Source organism: Ovis aries, chromosome 18 (genome assembly GCF_016772045.2).
Source record: "Ovis aries strain OAR_USU_Benz2616 breed Rambouillet chromosome 18, ARS-UI_Ramb_v3.0, whole genome shotgun sequence".
Lineage (NCBI taxonomy): Eukaryota > Metazoa > Chordata > Mammalia > Artiodactyla > Bovidae > Ovis > Ovis aries.
In genome coordinates, this window is record NC_056071.1 from 43763254 (window position 1) to 43781226 (window position 17973).

Consider the following 17973-nt stretch of genomic DNA (forward strand, 5'->3'; position numbering starts at 1 on the left):
TTTTCTGCTGAGTTGTTTTAGCCAGTATCCTCATCTGCCACCAGCACATGACTGCTTCAGTTTTTTGGCTTAGGATTTTCTGTGTTTAAATCTCAGATATGTAGAAATCAGACCTGAGATGATATATGTTTAGGGAAAACTTTTTTCTCCACTTATGCTCTATGCTGAGACAGATTTCCCTCAGGTGGATCGTTTAAGTCAGCCTTTTCATAAAATGTAGTAACCCTTCAGAACCGTACGGGGATCTCAGTTACCTCCAAGATCTTTCTCTTTTAACCAAACAGCCATTAAAAACCATGCTTCCGCTGTTCAGTAACCAGCAAGTACCCTCAAGGAGACCACAGTTTCAGTATCAGGTTAGCATGCTGGTTTCTAGCTCCTTGTTTACGTTTGATCCTTGGGGATATCTCTTATTTTCTTGAGAGATTAGCTATATCTTTAAAAAGATTTTGTGGTATTCTATCTACAATGTCTAGAGGTGTTGGGAGTTTTATTTAATTTTGTTTTTTGTGAATATCTAGTGCTTCTTCATAGACTAACTCTCACATCCATACATGACCACAGGAAAAACCATAGCCTTGACTAGACAGACCTTAGTTGGCAAAGTAATGTCTCCGCTTTTGAATATACTATCTAGGTTGGTCATAACTTTCCTTCCAAGGAGTAAGCGTCTTTTCATTTCATGGCTGCAGTCACCATCTGCAGTGATTTTGGAGCCCAAAAAAAGTCTGACACTGTTTTCACTGTTTCCCCATCTATTTGCCATGAAGTGATGGGACCGGATGCCATGATCTTCGTTTTCTGAATGTTGAGCTTTAGGCCAACTTTTTCGCTCTCCGCTTTCACTTTCATCAATAGGCTTTTGAGTTCCTCTTCACTTCTGCCATAAGGGTGGTGTCATCTGCATATCTGAGGTTATTGATATTTCTCCCAGCAATCTTGATTCCAGCTTGTGTTTCTTCCAGTCCAGCGTTCCTCATGATGTACTCTGCATATAAGTTAAATAAGCAGGGTGACAATATACAGCCTTGATGTACTCCTTTTCCTATTTGGAACCAGTCTGTTGTTCCATGTCCAGTTCTAACTGTTGCTTCCTGACCTGCATACAGATTTCTCAAAAGGCAGGTCAGGTGGTCTGGGAAGAATTGATGCTTTTGAACTGTGGTATTGGAGAAGACTCTTGAGAGTCCCTTGGACTGCAAGGAGATCCAACCAGTCCATTCTGAAGGAGATAAGCCCTGGAATTTCTTTGGAAGGAATGATGCTGAAGCTGAAACTCCAGTACTTTGGCCACCTCATGCGAAGAGTTGACTCATTGGAAAAGACTCTGATTCTGGGAGGGATTGGGGACAGGAGAAGAAGGGAACGACCCAGGATGAGATGGCTGGATGGCATCACTGACTCGATGGGTGTGAGTCTGATTGAGCTCCGGGAGTTGGTGATGGACAGGGAGGCCTGGCGTGCTGCGATTCATGGGGTCGCATAGAGTCGGACACGACTGAGTGACTGAACTGAACTGAGTGTACTACATTGCCATAAATAAAAATCAACAAGATACATTTAAGTAATGTTTTTTCTTAGGCAATTGTATTGATATTCTTTCTCTTCCATGGTTTTTCAGCTTTGAAAGTCCTCACTTCTTCATAGAGATGCTGAATATTTACCTCAGTCTCTTCTGGTTTAGTTATGGTTTGATGTTTTAAATGTTTAATATATAATTACTACTATAATTAATCTGTTTAATTATATAATTAATCTGAAAATACTCACCAGTGGTTCAAGGGCATTTTTAGATAGGAAATAGAAGGTGAATAGGAACTTTAAATATTTAGAGTGTTATGTGTTTTACATTCACTTTCATTTGAATGCTTACAGCAATTTTATAGAATAGGAATTGTCTTGATTGTTATGAATGGGTTAACAAAGACTCAGAGAGTTTAAATAATTTGCTTGGAAGTCACACAGTTAATAAGCAGCAGAACAAGGATTGAAATCCTTTGTTTATTTTTCTAGTTATTTATGTAGTTTAGTGTTAAATCTGAACTTTGTCATACAAGGCTTTGTATCTGCTTATTCCTTAGTTCTTCATTTGACTCATATGTTAATAATGGAAATAACCCGAGGGACGAGGGACGTGGGAAGAAGGAAGACATACTGCCAGTTGTCAGAATAAAAGATTGATTAGCAGCAGATAGAAAAGAAGGGCCAGGGCCAGAGACTAGACAGGTTCATGCAGGTATGCACACAGAGAGTGTTCCAAAAACCACAGAGGCAATCAAGGCAGCAGATGGTTTGTGTCAAATTAAGGAAGAAAATCATATTTATAGAATACTATAATGTGCCTGAAACACTAAGTTGGGTAGAGATACTTTATTTAGGTTATCTCATTTAAGCCTCCCCATAGAGCTGGAAATGAGTTTTAAGATGTGATGGCAGGTGGTAGCAAGGTTTCAGCCAGGCCCTTAGGGTTCAGGGTTAGCATTCCTATTTTTAAAAATTGGTGAGAGCTCTTCAGAGCTCTGATTTTTTTTGATTTTCAATTCATTTGATTATTTTTTTCTGATTATAACATTAATAAGTGTTTGATGAGAAAACTAGAGAAATAAGTCTAAAGAAGAGAATAAAAGCAACCATAATCTTACTAAGCAGAAGTAATTACTGTTAATAAGTGTGCATGCATGCTCAGTTGCTCAGTCATATCCAACTTTTTGTGACCCCATGAACTGTAGCCCACCAGGTTTCTCTGTGGATTTCCCAGGCAAGAATCTGGAGTGGGTTGTCATTTCCTTCTTCAGGGGATCTTGCCAACCCAGGGATTAAACCTGAATCTCCTGTATGCAGGCAGATTCTGTATCACTGAGCCACCTGGGAAGCCCTAAGTGTGTGTATGTTTGTATAATTGTTTTTCACATAGCTGGTGTGACTCTATGTATACTATTTGTATCCTAACTTTTTAATAAGCAGCATTTCATAAGTTTAACCTTATTGCTCTAAATACTTTTTTTTTAAGGGTCACTTTGTGTTTTTTATTTTTAAAAATTGGAAGATGGCTCTTTTAAGGTGCTAGCCTGCCATCTTCTTGATCAGCTGGCCCCCTAAAAAGGTCTCTTTCTGCCTCAGCCCCTTATCTCTCAGATTCATTGGCCTGTTGTGCAGTGAGCAGATCAAGCTTGGACTCAGTATCAATTTGGCTTAGCCAGCCAGGAGCCTGCTGCTTGTGTCTAGCTGATACTAATCAAGGAATATTGGGGCAAGACCCTAGTAGCTGCTGGGACCATTTGTCCTGAAGTTCTTTTCTTTCAAGATTCCCTGCAGTGACCTGGCTGCCCCCAGTGCTTGGCAGTTGAGAAAAGGAACAGACAAACTTCTACTAGTTGACAGACTGGGATTTTGTTTGTAGGGATTCATTAATGAAAAACCCAGCCCTGCATGAGATAGATCTATAATCTCTTCAGAAACTTGACATCTTCCAACTCAGTTCAAAATTGAGTGAGCATCCAGGAAACCACTGGCTCATTCACTGCTCTGATGAGGTCTTAGCTTTGGAACACAGAACAATGCAGAGTTATGCACTTAAAGCTCAGAAAAGGATGCAGAACAGTATGCGCTAGATCAAGCCACGCTCCTTAGCACTTTAAGAGATGAAGCCATGAGCCTTTGGAGTGGGAGCACTGGCTCCAAGACCCTAGGCTACCAGAGAACTAACCCTCAGTTCAGTTCAGTTCAGCCGCTCAGTTGTGTCCGACTCTGCGACCCCATGAATCGCTGCACACCAGGCCTCCCTGTCCATCACCAACTCCCGGAGTTCACTCAAACTCACATCCATCAAGTGATGCCATCCAGCTATCTCATCCTCTGTCATCCCCTTCTCCTCTTGTCCCCAATCCCTCCCAGCATCAGAGTCTTTTCCAATGAGTCAACTCTTCCCATGAGGTGGCCAAAGTACTGGAGTTTCAGCTTTAACATCATTCCTTCCAAAGAACACTCAGGGCTGTCTCCTTTAGAATGGACTGGTTGGATCTCCTTGCAGTCCAACGGACCCTCAAGAGTCTTCTCCAACACTACAGTTCAAAGCATCAATTCTTCGGTGCTCAGCTTTCTTCACAGTCCAGCTCTCACATCCATACATGACCACAGGAAAAACCATAGCCTTGACTAGATAGACCTTTGTTGGCAAAGGAATGTCTCTGCTTTTCAATATGCTGTCGAGGTTGGTCATAACTTTCCTTCCAAGGAGTAAGCGTCTTTTAATTTCATGGCTGCAGTCACCATCTGCAGTGATTTTGGAGCCCCCAAAAATAAAGTCTGACACTGTTTCCACTGTTTCCCCATCTATTTCCCATGAAGTGATGGGACCAGATGCCATGATCTTCGTTTTCTGAATGTTGAACTTTAAGCCAACTTTTTCACTCTCCTCTTTCACTTTCATCAAGAGGCTTTTTAGTTCCTCTTCACTTTCTGCCATAAGGGTGGTGTCATCTGCATATCTGAGGTTATTGGTATTTCTCCCGGCAATCTTGATTCCAGCTCGTGTTTCTTCCAGTCCAGCGTTTCTCATGATGTACTCTGCATATAAGTTAAATAAACAGGGTGACAGCATACAGCCTTGACGTACTCCTTTTCCTATTTGGAACCAGTCTGTTGTTCCATGTCCAGTTCTAACTGTTGCCTCCTGACCTGCATATAGGTTTCTCAAGAGGCAGGTCAGGTGGTCTGGTATTCCCATCTCTTTCAGAATTTTTCACAGTTGATTGTGATCCACACAGAGGCTTTGGCGTAGTCAATAAAGCAGAAATAGATGTTTTTCTGGAACTCTCTTGCTTTTTCGATGATCCAGCAGATGTTGGCAATTTGATCTCTGGTTCTTCTGCCTTTTCTAAAACCAGCTTGAACATCTGTAAGTTCATGGTTCACATACTGCTGAAGCCTGGCTTGAGAATTTTGAGCATTACTTTACTAGCATGTGAAATGAGTGCAAATGTGCGATAGTTTGAGCATTCTTTGGCATTGCCTTTCTTTGGGATTGGAATGAAAACTGACCTTTTCCAGTCCTGTGGCCACTTCTGAGTTTTCCAAATTTGCTGGCATATTGAGTGCAGAACCAACCCTAGGTGGCATCAAATAGTGAGAACTCACACAAAGGAAAGCTCTAGAATACAAGACTCTGCATCACCCAACCACCAATAGCACCCTGTGCAGGATGCCTCATCTAAACAACAAACAAAACAAAAAATACAAACCACATCATCAGTAGACAGGAGTACCACCTCATCCAGCCTTGTCCATCCGAGGAAAAACAAACAAACATGCAGCAGAAATCTCACCCTATATGAAGGTTACACAAACCACTGGGACCAACCTTAGGTGGGGAGAAACCAAAAGGAAGGAAGAATTCTACCTTGAAGCCTGGGCAAAGAAGACCTCAAGTACAATAAATTAAAAAAGAAAAAATGAAAAGGCAGAGAAATACCACACAAATGAAGGACAAACTAGAAACAAGTCCAAATAAATGAAGAGGAAATAGGCAAACTGCCTGAAAAAGAATTCAGAATGATGATAGTAAAGATGATCAAAAACCTTGAAAACAAGATGGAGAAAATGCAAGAATCAATTAACAAAGACCTAGAAGAATTAAAGAATAAATATGCAGGACAAACAACACAATTACTGAAATTAAAAATACTCTAGAAGGAATTAGTAGCAGAATATCTGAAGCAGAAGAACGAATCAGTGAGCTGGAAGATAAAAGGTGGAAATAACTTCTGAAGAGCAGAATAAAGTAAAAAGAATGAAAAGAATTGAGGATAGTCTTAGAGACTTCTGGGACAATATCATATGCACCGACATTCGAATTATAGGAGTCCCAGAAGAAGACAAAAATAAAGGGTATGAGAAAATTTTTGAAGAGATTGTAGTTGAAAATTTCCCCAACATGGAAAAGGAAATAGTCAATCAAATCTAAGAGGCACGAAGAGTCCCATACAGGATAAACCCAAGGAGAAACATGCCAAGACACATACTGATCAAACTAACAAAGACTAAACACAAAGAAAGAATATTGAAAGCAGCAAGGGAGAAGCAATAAGTAACATACAAGGGAAACCCTATATGCTTAACAGCTGATCTTTCAGCAGAAACTCTGCAGGCCAGAAGGGAATGGCAAGATATATTTTAAGTACTGAAAGGGAAAAATCTACAACCAAGATTACTATACCAAACAAGGATCTCATTCAGAATTGATGGAGAAATAAAATGCTTTTCAGACAAGAAGAAGTTAAGGGAATTCAGTACCACTAAACCAGCTTTACAGCAAATGTTAAAGGGACTTATATAGTCAAGAAATACAAAAAAAAAAAAAGAAATACAAGAGAAGAAAAATGATCTTGGTACGGGGAGGGAGGAGGGAGGGGGGTTCAGGATAGGGAACACGTGTATGCCTGTGGCAGATTCATGTTGATATATGTCAAAACCAATACAATATTGTAAAGTAATTAACCTCCAATTAAATTTATATTAAAAATGGCAATAGGAACGTATATATCAATAATTACTTTAAATGTAAATAAACTAAATGCTCCAACCAAAAGACACAGATGGCTGAATGGATACAAAAACAAGACCCATATATATGCTGTCTACAAGAAACCCACTTCAGATCTCAAGACACACATAGACTGAAAGTGAGAGGATGGAAAAGTATATTCCATGCAAACGGAAAGCAAAGCTGGAATAGCAATCCTCATGTCAGACAAAATAGACCTTAAAGAAGACTACAAGAGATAAGGAAGGACACTACATAATGATCAAGGAATCAATCCAAGAGGAAGACATAACAATTGTTAATATCTATGCACCCAACAGAGGAGCACCACAATGCTATGACACTAGAAATCTGTTACAAGAAAAAAACTGTAAGAAACACAAATACATGGAGATTAAACAACATATTTCTAAATAACCAACAGATTACTGGAGAAATCAAAAGGGAAATAAAAAAATTTCTAGAAACGAATGACAAAACTCAAAACCTGCGGGATGCAGCAAAAGCCGTTCTAAGAGGGAAGTTTACAGCAATACAATCCTACCTTAATAAACAAGAAGAACATTGAATAGACAACCTACTTTACAGCTAAAACAACTGGAAAAAAAATTAGTAGAAGCAAAGAAATCATAAAGATCCAAGCAGAAATAAATGAAAAATGAAATAAACAGTAGTAAACATTAATAAAACTAAAAGCTGATTCTTTGAGAAGATAAACAAAATTGAGAAACCTTTAGCCAGACTCATCAAGAAAAAGAGAAGAATCAAATCAACAAAATTAGAAATGAAAAAGGAAACATTGCAACAAACAGTACAGAAATACAAAGGATTATAACAGGCTATTATGAACAACTATATGGCAATAACATGGATAACCTGGAAGAAATGGACGGATTCTTAAAAAAGTTCAATTTTACAAGTTCAGTTCAGTTCAGTCGCTCAGTCGTGTCCGACTCTTTGCGACCTCATGAATTGCAGCATGCCAGTCCTCCCTGTCCATCAGCAACTCCCAGAGTTCACTCAGATTCACGTCCATCGAGTCAGTGATGCCATCCAGCCATCTCATCCTCTGTCGTCCCCTTCTTCTCCTGCCCCCAATCCCTCCCAGCATCAGAGTCTTTTCCAATGAGTCAACTCTTCACATGAGGTGCCCAAAGTACTGGAGTTTCAGCTTTAGCATCATTCCTTCCAGAGAAATCCCAAGACTGAATCAGAAAGAAATTATGAACAACCCAATTACAAGCACTGAAATTGAAGCTGTGATCAAGAATCTCCCAAAAAACAAAAGCCCAGGACCAAATGGCTTCACAGGAGAATTCTGTCAAACATTTAGAGAAGAACTAAAGCCTATCCTTCTAAAATTCTTTCAAAAAATTGAAGAGAAAGAATATTTCCAAACTCATTCTATGAGGCCACCATCACCTGATACCAAAACCAGACAAAGACAACACACAAAAAGAAAACCACAGGCCAGTATCACTGATGAACATAGATGCAAAAATCCTCAAAAAATTTTAGCAAACAGAATTCAGCAACACATCAAAAAGCTCATACACTATGATCAAGTTGGGTTTTTCCAGGGATGCAAGGATTCTTCAATATACGAAAATCAATGTGATATACCATATAAACAATTTGAAAGATAAAAACCATATGATAATCTCAATAGATGCAGAAAAGGCCTTTGACAAAACTCAGCACCCATTTATGATTAAAACTCTTCAAAAAGTGGGCATAGAAGGAACCTACCTCAACATAGTAAAAGCCATATATGATAAGCCTACAGCAAACATTATTCTCAGTGGTGAAAAATTGAAAGCATTCCCCCTGAGATCAGGAACAAGATAAGGGAGTCCACTGTCTCAACTATTATTCAACATAGTTTTGGAAGTCCTAGCTATAGCAATCAGAGAAGAAAATGAAATAAAAGAAATCTAGATCATAAAAGAAGAAGTAAACCTCTCACTGTTTGCAGATGATGTGATACTATACATAGATAACCCTAAAGATAGTATCAGAAAATTACTAGAGCTAATCAGTGAATTTCTCAGTTCCAGGATGCAAAATCAATATGCAGAAATCACTTGCATTTCTATATACTAGCAATGAAAAATCAGAGAAATTAAGGAATCAATCCCATTCACCATTGCAACAAAAATAATTAAATATCTAGGAATAAACTTACCTAAGGAGACAAAAGAACTGTACACAGATAATTATAAGACACTAATGAAGGAAATCAAAGATGACATAAACAGATGGAGAGAGATTCCATGTTCCTGGGTAGGAAGAATCAATATTATGAAAGTGGCTGTACTGCTAAATGCAATCTACAGATTCAGTGTGATCCCTATCAAATTACCAGTAGCATTTTCCACAGAACTAGAACAAAAAAATTTCACAATTCAAATGGAAATACTACAGACCCTGAATAGCCAAAGCAGTCTTGAGAAAGAAGAATGGAGGTGGAGGAATCAACCTTCCTGACTTCAGATTATACTACAAAGCTACAGTCATCAAGACAGCATAGTACTGGCACAAAAACTGAAATATAGACCAATGGAACAAGATAGAAAGCCCAGAAAGAAGCCCATGGACCTATGGGTGCCTTATTTTTGACAAAGGAGGCAAGAATATACAATGGGGCAAAGACAACCTCTTCGATAAATGGTGTTGGGAAAACTGGACAGCTGCATGTAAAAGAGTGAAATTAGAACACTTCCTAACACCATACACAAAGATAAACTCAAAATGGATTAAAGACCTAAATGTAAGACAAGAAACTATAAAACTTTTAGAGGAAAACATAGGCAGAAAACTCAATGACATAAAGCAAGATCCTGTATGACCCACCTCCTAGAGTAATGGAAATAAAAGTAAAACAAGGGGGACCTGATTAAACTTAAAAGCTTTTGCACAGCAAAGGAAACAAGGTGAAAAGACAACCCTCAGAATGGGAGAAAATAATACAAATGAAACAACGGACAAAGGATTAATTTCCAAAATATACAAGCAGCTCATACAACTCAATGCCAGAAAAACAAACAACCCAATCAAAAAGTGGGAAAAAGCCTAAACAGTCATTTCTCAAAAGAAGACATATAGGCAACTAACAAACACATGAAAAGATGCTCAACATCGCTCATTATTAGAGAAATGCAAATCAAAACCACAATGAGGTACCATCTCACACTGGTCAGAATGGCTGCTATCAAATAGTCTACAAACAGTAAATGCTGGAGAGGGTGTGGAGAAAAGGGAACATCTTGCACTGTTGGAGGGAATGTAAGTTGATACAGCCACTATGGAAGACGGTGTGGAGATTCCTGAAAAAAACTAGGAATAAAACCAGAATAAAACCAGCATATGACCCAGCAATTCCACTCCTAGGCATATCCAAAACTGAAATAGGCACATGTAACCCATTGTTTATAGCAGCACATTTGTAATACCTAGAACATGGAAGCAACCTAGGTGTCCATTGACAGATGAATGGAAAAAAGTTGTGGTACATACACACAATGGAACATTACTCAGCCATAAAAAGAAATGCATGTGAGTCACTTCTGATGAGGTAGATGAAACAAGAACCTATTATACAGAGTGAAGTGAGTCAGAGAGAGAAAGATAAATACCGTATTCTAATGCACATATAGAATCTAGAAAAATGGTACTGAAGAATTTATTTACAGGGCAGCAGTGGAGAAACAGACATAGAGAATGGACTTACGGACATTGGGAGAGGGCAGGAGAGGGTCAAATGTATGGAAAGAGTAACACGGAACTTACGTTACTATATGTAAAATAGATAGCCAACAGGATTTTGCTGTATGGCTCAGGAAACTCAAACAGGGGCTCTGTATCAACCTAGAGGGGTGGGGTGGGGAGGAAGATGGGAGGGAGGTTCAAAAGGGAGGGGTTATATGTACACCTGTGACTGATTCATGTTGAGGTTTGACAGAAAACAGCAAAATTCTATAAAGCAATTATCCTTCAGTAAAAAATTTTTTTCTTCTAGTTTTATGAAGATGTAATTGACATATAGCACTGTGTAAGTTTAAAGTGTACATCACAGTGATTTAATTTACAAGCATCATGATATCATAAGTTTAATGGGCAGCCATCATCTCATATAGATATAAAATTAAAAAAATTAAAAAATAAATTTTTCCTTGTGATCAAAACTCTTAGGATTTACTCTTAACAACTTTTGTATATAACACATAGTGCTATTAATTATATTAATCATGTTGTACTTGTTTATTTTATAACCGGAAGTTTGTACCTTTGGACGGCCTTCAACCAGTTTCCCCCTCCCTAAATACTCTTAAAAATCTGCTTTAACTGGGTAATGTGTGTACATATTCCTGAAAGCACAGGCTTATAATGCAAAACAGCAGCCTCACTACCATCTCTGTGTTCTACATGCAAGCAGCAATTGTCTATGTAAATCTTTTATCTACTGCTTCTGGAGTTTAGCCTCATTTCTAAATAATATCAGTTTTGGATAGTACGTTTTGAAAGCCGAGGATTCCATATTAGTTTTCCTCATCTCATTCTTCTGATATAGTTATGTCATAATTTTTGTTTTTGTTGTAACAATAACTATTTTTTACTGATCCCAGCGTTATGCTTTGCTTAAACTTCCCTTCTTGTACAACTATGTTTTTTTAACCTTGGAATTAATTGCTTCGTTTATTGTTTGTTAGTTTTCTCTTGTTTATCAGTTCTTCCCAGAGACTCGAGCAGATTTATGAAAACCCCCAGTGCCGTTTTCTGCATGGTCAGATGCTTCAGGTAATCCATGAGACCCGTTTCCTTCTGGAGTTCTCCATCCTGGGAGCAAGTCTTCCATCCCTGGACCCCGTTCCTTTCTGCTCCATCTTTCAGATACTTTCTATGCCAGCTGCATCTCTGTCTTCATGGGTTTCTCTTCACAAGTAAAGTGATTCCCTTTACTTCTTTCCCTGCTATAGTCTTGTTTTCTTTTTTCAGTTTTGTTGAGTAGCTTCTTGGGAAAAAGGGTATAGAAGTTAGGTGTTTGAGACTTCTTGTATTGGTTATCTATTGCTTTATAATAAATTACTCCAAAATGTAGTCACTTGAAACAGTAATCAGCATTTTATTTTGCAGTCTCTATGGTCAGGAATTTGGGAGCAAAGTAGCTGGGTGGTTCTGGCTCAGGGAATCACATGAAATTGCCGTGAAGAGGTCAGCCAGGGAAGCAGCTATTTGAAGGCTTGACTGGGACTGCAGGAACTGCTTCTATGGTGACTGACTTAAAGACTGGCAGGTTGTTTCTGGTTGTTGGTTGGAAGCCTTATTCCCATAGGCCTCTCCACAGGCTGACTGAGGGCCCCCATGACCTTGTGACTAGCTTCTCCGAGGGTGAATGGTTCACAAGAGCAAGACAGAAGTGATAGTGTTTTTAATAACCTAGATTTCTGCCACATTATATTCCTTACAGATGAGTCATTAAGTCCTGCTCACTTTCAGGGAGACAGGAATTAGGGTCTACCTTTTGAAGGGAGGCATGTCAAAGATTTATTGGACATGTTTTAAAACCCTTACATCTTTCATGTCTGGAACCATCTTTTAACTCACCCTTCAGAGTATGGAATTCTAGATGTAAGTAATGATGTTTCCTCAGAATTTTGAAGGCATTTTTCCACTGTCTTCTAGCCTCTAGTATTGCTTTGGGAAGCCTGTTACCATTGTGAATCCTGATCCTCTGTACATGACCTTTTTTCTTCCTGAATAGCTGTAAGATGTTTTCTTTGTCCTTGATGCTATGGAACAGCAAGGTGATATGTGCATCTCTCTTCATTCATGTGGATACTCAAGAGGAACATTTATATCAGGAAACATACCTTTTGCTCTGAGAGGTTTCTTATATTGTTTCTTCTCTATTATTTTCTGTTTTCTCATTTTGGAATTCTTCTTGGTTAGCTGCTGAACCCCCAATATTGATTTTGAATTTTCTTATATTTCATATATATATTGTATTATTGCATATTTTGTAGATCTTATATATTATATTTTTATTATAGGTACTTCCCTCCACCTCTTCCCTTCATTCTTATTTTATTGTTTTTAAGAGTGTATTCAACTTTCTTTTCCAGTCCTTTTACTAAATATTTTATTTCCATTCTGTATTTAATTTCCAAGAGCTCTTATGTCCTCTGATTACCCATTTTTAACATTTTTTCCAACTCCTATTCTTTTCTCATGGGTGTAATCCCATCCCTTTATGGGTATTAAATGCAGTTGTTTTGAACTTTTTTTCTGTATCTTGACTTGTTCCTGTTTCTTTATACTTCTTTTTTGTTCCTTTGTCTCTCTGTGTTTCATTTTGATGCTTTTCACAAATAACTAGCCACCTTTGGCCATCATTCATATCTAGGAATGAGTCAATATAATCTGCCTGTGTGCAGAGCTTGTCACCTGCTGAGCTCTAGAAGTTTTCTTCTCACTGGTGAGCCTTTCTCTCTTTAGGGCTTCCCATGTATTTTCCCCCATCCAGACCCTTCTTCATTTCTTTGTAGATTTGGAAGTATGACTCAGACTTTTTGAATATTCCCCCCCTCAACTTCTTTCTTTACAGAGTTCCTGTGTGAGTATAGTGTACATAATGCAGATCTTGGGGTTCTGTCTCAGTTTAGTTATCATGTTCAGAGGTTATGGCCTGGCATTGTCCTCCTTCCTTTGTTTGATAACTATAAGTGTCGTTTGTTGATTTATTTTGTACTTGTTTTCTGTTTACTTCATTATGTCTTCGGGAAGAGAGAGTTTATGATCTGGATTCATTTGTAATTTTACTGTAGCCGTTTTCCCCTACTTTTTGAATTCTGAATGTTTGTTATCTGCAGAGTAGTAGTATGGATGTACAATAATTTCTGTAGCCAGTACTCTGTTATTAGATTTCACTTTGTTCCTGGTTTTATGCATTACAAATATTGCTGTTGTGGACATCCTTTTCCATGCAACATTGGCCAAGGTTGTTATTTCTTTAGGATGGAATCCTCAGTGTAATTACTAGATCAAAGGATATAGTCAGTGAAGTCCTTAAAACTTATTTGTAAGTTACTTTCTAAATTGTTGAGTTGGTTTATATTCTCTATATCAGTTGGCATAGTTTATTTATTTAAGTTAATTTATTAATTTTAATTGGAGGCTAATTACTTTACAATATTGTGGGTTTTGCCATACATTGACATGAATCAGCTACGGGTATACCTGTGTGAAGTAAGTCAGAAGGCATCCTCTCTCCCATCCTGAACCCCTGAACCCCTCTCCCACCTCCCTCCCCATCCCATTGCTCTGGGTTGTCCCAGTGCACCGGCTTTGAGTGCCCTGTTTCATGCATTGAACTTGGACTGGTGATCTGTTTCACATATGGTAACATGTTTCAGTGCTATTCTCTCAAATCATCCCACCCTCATCTTTTCCCACAGAGTCCAAAAGTCTGTTCTATGTATCTCTGTCTCTTTTGCTGTCTCACATATAGGGTTATTGTTACCATCTTTCTAAATTCCATATATATGTGTTAATATACTGTATTGGTGTTTTTCTTTCTGACTTACTTCACTCTGTGTAGTTAGCTCCAGTTTCATCCACCTCATTAGAACTGATTCAAATGCGTTCGTTTTAATAGCTGAGTAATATTCCGTTGTGTATATGTACCACACCTTTCTTATCCATTCGTCTGCTGATGGACATCTAGGTTGCTTCCATATCCTGGTTATTGTAAGCAGTGCTACTGTGAACACTGGGGTACACATGTCTCTTTCAATTCTGGTGTCCTCAGTGTGTATGCCCCGCAGTGGGATTGCTGGGTCATAAGGCAGTTCTATTTTCAGTTTTTTAAGAAATCTCCACACTATTCTCCATAGTGGTTGTACTAGTTTGCATTCCCACCAACAGTGTAAGAGGGTTCCCTTTTATCCACACCCTCTCCAGCATTTATTGTTTGTAGACATTTTGATAGCAGCCATTCTGACCGGCATGAGATGATATCTCATTGTGGTTTTGATTTGCATTTCTCTGATAATGAGTGATGTTGAGTACCTTTTCATGTGTTTGTTAGCCATCTGTATGTCTTCTTTGGAGAAATGTCTGTTTAGTTCTTTGGCCCATTTTTTGATTGGGTCATTTATTTTTCTGGTAGGCATTGTTTATTATAATTGAAAAGAATAAAACAACTTTGCCAAGTGAAGAATAGTATTGCATACTGCACATTTTAATTTGTACTTGTATTTCTCTCTGTCTCTTCTTTTGGCTATTTTTGGTAGTGAGTATATGACTGCAGCCATGAAATTAAAAGACGCTTACTCCTTGGAAGAAAAGTTATGACCAACCTAGATAGCATATTTAAAAGCAGAGACATTACTTTGCCAACAAAGGTCCGTCTAGTCAAGGCTATGGTTTTTCCTGTGGTCATGTATGGATGTGAGAGTTGGACTATGAAGAAAGCTGAGCACTGAAGAATTGATACTTTTGAACTGTGGTATTGGAGAAGACTCTTGAGAGTCCCTTGGATTGCAAGGAGATCCAACCAGTCCATTCTGAAGGAGATCAGCCCTGGGATTTCTTTGGAAGGAATGATGCTAAAGCTGAAATGCCAGTACTTTGGCCACCTAATGCAAAGAGTTGACTCATTGGAAAAGACTCTGATACTGGGAGGGATTGGGGGCAGAGGAGAAGGGGACGACAGAGGATGAGATGGAGGATGGCATCACTGACTCAATGGAGTCTGAGTGAACTCCGGGAGTTGGTGATGGACAGGGAGGCCTGGCGTGCTGCAATTTATGGGGTCACAAAGAGTCGGACACGACTGAGTGACTGAACTGAACTGAACTGATGGACAGTATTTAGAGTTTTCTTACTGATTTATCCATGCTTGTTTAATTTCATCTGATGGTTTTAAGGCTTTGTCATGTTGCAGGTATTTTTTATTGCTTTCTTCTTTTGTTTGCTTTTTAATGTGTCTTTAATTTCTGTGTGCACAAATAGTTCTTTAAACATAACTTGTCCTTCGGATTTTTGTGCTTTGAAAAACTTTCTTCATCCCAATATCATTCACTATCTTTCCTTACTTCCTTTAAATTTCATTTTGTAAATTTAACTGTTTAGTCCATTGTTTTATATAACATAAGGCAAAGAACCTTACGTTATAAAATTTTTTCTCTGTATCAGTTCAGTTCAGTCACTCAGTCGTGTCCGACTGTTTGTGACCCCATGGACTGCAGCATGCCAGGCTTCCCTGTCCATCACCAATTCCCAGTGCTTGCTCAAACTCATGTCCATCAAGTCGGTGATGCCATCCAACCATCTCATCCTCTGTCGTCCCCTTCTCCTGCCTTCAGTCTTTCCCATCATCAGGGTCTTTTCCAGTGAGTCAGCTCTTTGCATCAGATGGCCAAAGTATTGGACTTTCAGCCCAACATTAGTCCTTCCCATGAATATTCAGGACTGATGTCCTTTAGGATGGACTGGTTGGATCTCCAAGGGACTCTTCAAGAGTCTTCTCCAGCACCACAGTTCAAAAGCATCAGTTCTTCAGCACTCAGCTTTCTTTATGGTCCAGCTCTCACATCTGTACATGACTACTGGAAAAACCATAGCTTTGACTAGGTGAACATTTGTCGGCAAGGTAATGTCTCTGCTTTTTAATAAGCTGTCTAGGTGGTCATAACTTTTCTTCCAAGGAACAAGTGTCCTTTAATTTCATGGCTGCAATCACCAGCGGTGATTTTGGAGCCATGAAAAGTAAAGTCTCTCACTGTTTCCATTATTTTATCAGCCATGAAGTGATGGGGCTGGATGCCATGATCTTAGTTTTCTGAATGTTGAGTTTTAAGCCAACTTTTTTTCTCTGTACACTTAAACTCATTTTTCTCTTGTCATTTATTGTCATCTGGTTTTCAAATAATTTGAAAAGTCACCTTTTTTGTAACATTTCCCACAACTGGAATCTGTTTCTTGGCTTTTAAATCCTGTTCTGCTTATCTTTTTATTCCAATGCAGCATACTTAAAAAAAAAAAAAAGGACTGTAGCCTTTTAATATGTTTTGTTCTTTCTCTGGTAATGCTAGTCCTTGAAAATCTCCTAAGATGCTAGTCCAGGTTCAAAACTGTGAGATGCCTTAGTCAGGGAACTGCCAACAGGCAATTGATTCTGAACCCAGGCCAGAGGGAATATGAGTGCAAACATGGAACCTTGGAGCCACTTTGCTGGCACTCCCTAACATGGCCCTGATGAGAAGGAGCATGGTCTCAGTTGGTGAAAGGGATCAGTGAGCAGGTTCACTAAGTATACGTGTGAAGATTGGAGGGGTGTGGGATTTTGAAGCCAAATGTGTAGTTATAATTAATAATACTTTAAAAAAGGTAAATTACCTATTGAGTATAGAAGGCTCTACAGGCACCAAAGAAAGGGAGTTTGAAAGCCTCTTTCTTTTCCAGCTGTCTTTTTACCTGCTTCAGTTATGACTTTCTTTCCTTCTCATGGAAGGCTGTTGAGGGGCTGGGGATAAGGGAGAGAAGAACAAAGAATAATGAGGATAGAGTCAAGGCACTTCTATTTGTGTAATTTAAAGTATACCTGTGGTATTTTTTAGAGAAGCCTTCAAAACTTCAAACATTTCAGTCCTATTGTACCTTTTTTTTTTAAACAATGACTGGTAGGTTTATTTCAGAATTTCTGTTTGGCCTAGGGCAAATATATCAATGGAATACAAAGAGAATTCACCAGTTAAAAGTCCATATTCTTTTTTTTTTAGTGGTAATTTTTATAAAACATTTTTTCATTGAAATATTTTTGAAAGCAAAGGCTTTATCACTCCTACTTAGCTTTCAGAGGCCTCTTTGGTTGGAGAATCTGGCTCTGTTCATAGCCATCACACAATCTTGACTGTGACTGCAGCCTGTTCTCCCTTCTTATCTGCTATGTAACAGTTCCCAATTCTTGTAGTACAATTTAGATAATGCTAGACTATTCAGTAAAATTTTACCAAAAGCAGAGGAGAAAGTAAAAGGAAGTAAGCATAGAGAGTAACATGTAATGAGATAATTTTTCATAGGGGATCTAGTTTTAGCCTTCTTCAGCTCTGCTTTCTCTCTGCCTCCAGGATTGCTTCAAATTTACAAAAACCATCTTTTCTCTTCCACTTGGCAGAGCCTTCAAGCATACGTAGACTCTAAATTTCAAACCCAAAAGAGAAGACTTCATGATGGACACTGGGAATGCTCAAAATGGGCATGGCTTATGCCTTCCACAAGAAATCATAACTAACTGTATTCCAGTAGCTACTATGAGACAGGCATATCTAGCTATATCCCAATAGGCTATTGTCTTTACTAGAGATATGCATGTGGTAGGTGGGTGGCAATCTGTCACAGCCTTTTATATGATAAATCTATGTGATTTTATT

At 38.6% G+C, this 17973-nt stretch overlaps 2 protein-coding genes across 5 annotated transcripts in view; one reads left to right on the top strand and one right to left on the bottom strand.

Annotated features, from left to right (window-relative positions):
* LOC114109112 (large ribosomal subunit protein uL18-like) overlaps nucleotides 1-17973 on the bottom strand; it is a 638969-nt gene that overhangs the window by 347939 nt on the left and 273057 nt on the right. The gene's annotated exons all lie outside the window — the stretch shown is intronic.
* BRMS1L (BRMS1 like transcriptional repressor) overlaps nucleotides 1-17973 on the top strand; it is a 43401-nt gene that overhangs the window by 13963 nt on the left and 11465 nt on the right. The gene's annotated exons all lie outside the window — the stretch shown is intronic.